Here is a 1845-nt window from a genome sequence, read left to right as displayed (position 1 = left end):
ATGTGCTCCTGCCGAATAGTGCTGAAACATAGCCCAAAGTAGGCTGTCTAAAAATAAACGCGATAGACCGTACGTTATTCTTTGCCAACATTATGTCAGCCCGGGAGCAATCCAGCGGAGTGCTCAAGTGAATTGTGATTGGTTCATTGTCTGTACTGCCACTATTTTATGTGACTCTGACCGTGAACCAGAGGGAGGTGAACGTGACCGTCCTAAGAGTTGTGCCTTTGAATGGATTTGTAGATCTAGTGGAGTAGTGACAGTTATTACTTGAGTGTTCTGTTCCAGTACAGGATGAACGAAATTGATGTTTAGCTAACAAACAAATTTAGCACTAGAAATTAAAGCGACAGGTAAAAAGAATGAAAATAAAAGCACGTGGTCCTCCCTCACCAACCTAAATCTTAAAAGTATACACCGTCTCATTGTCTATGCCCTTGACTATCTTTAGCTTGCGCTAGCTTAATTGTGCACATCCACTTTTTAACCCCTTGAGCCGCCCCTGGATTCATGATACATAAGAAGTATCACTCCAGTTGAAAAAAACAACAACAACAAATAAAAGCACAAAAAACCTCTGAATTGAACTCAATCTTTCCTCTTTCCTTTTCGGAACTCTGTTTAAAGAATCACCCCAAACGGGGGTGAACATTTGTATTCAGGTTCTGCTCAGAAATTTGCAAACTTCATGTCGAAAGAAATTCGTAATTTTCTATTCAGACTCAGAAGCTGACTTGAACTCTCCCGACAGCAAAGACAATTGAAATAGAGATTTGTTACAGTCAGATGTTCGGACAAAAACAATTTCAACAATCTGACAATAAATGGCGACGGTAGTCCAGTGGTCACACTACCGGACTCGGAATCGTGAGGTTGTGGGCTCGGGGGTTCTAGCCGCAGGCCCGACGTTGTGCCCTTGGGAAAGGCATTTTTCAAGAATGTTCCTCACTTCAACCCTGAGGTAATGAGTATCCGGTCACAGACAGCGAAAGGTCTTGTTAGTACATTAATGTGTAAGCGCCTATAAATGGCAGCTTGAACTGTATGCTTCCCAGGAAGTTGAGATTATTTCAGAATGCTCTCAAGTCTGCTGGGGTAATAGCGTAGATTGTACATCGCTTAGAATGTGCTGCTGCGCGGGAATTCGCGTTATACAAATGCATTCTATTATAACAAATTTAGCTTTCTGAACGCTGGGAATGTCAGCAGGGTGGATGGCCCAAAAAGGGGGGGGGGGGTCAGATAGTGCCACACAACTATCACTGTGTTGCTGTCATCTTGTAACATGTAGGCCTGTACGTGTACATGTATTTCTATGACCTTAAAATACATTTACTATGAGTATGTTACCGGATTGTAGTCAGAATATTGAAAATGTGTCTTGCTCAAACATCTGAGTTGTTAACAATAAACATGAGTGTGGGTCTGTATGTGAGTACAAGCACACCATTTGTTTCTATTTGATTATTTGATTGTGGAAGAGAGAATACGCACCACGAGTGTGTATATATATAGATATATATATATGTGTGTGTGTGTTTCATTGTTGAGAAGCTGTTCAAATGTTCTTAACCCTGAAAAAAAAAATTTCACACCCCCAGTTTATATCTTTCCATGCTTTTTCATCATTTAGAATTGAACTTCGACAAAGCATTCTTCAAACAGATACCACAGAGCTTAGTACATCTGAACAGCTGGTCAACAACAACCTATAGTGATCCCAATTTTGTCAGTCGCCTTGATTAGAGTTATGCGTGAGAGTTTGTTGTGGGAGGAAAATGCACAAACTTGCTTATAGTTAGCTTCATTGTAGTGACAGTTTATTACTGGAGAAAATACCAAAGA

The sequence above is a fragment of the Aplysia californica genome, unplaced genomic scaffold (assembly GCF_000002075.1).
Source record: "Aplysia californica isolate F4 #8 unplaced genomic scaffold, AplCal3.0 scaffold00612, whole genome shotgun sequence".
NCBI classification, from domain to species: domain Eukaryota; kingdom Metazoa; phylum Mollusca; class Gastropoda; order Aplysiida; family Aplysiidae; genus Aplysia; species Aplysia californica.
This window is presented reverse-complemented; position numbering follows the sequence as displayed.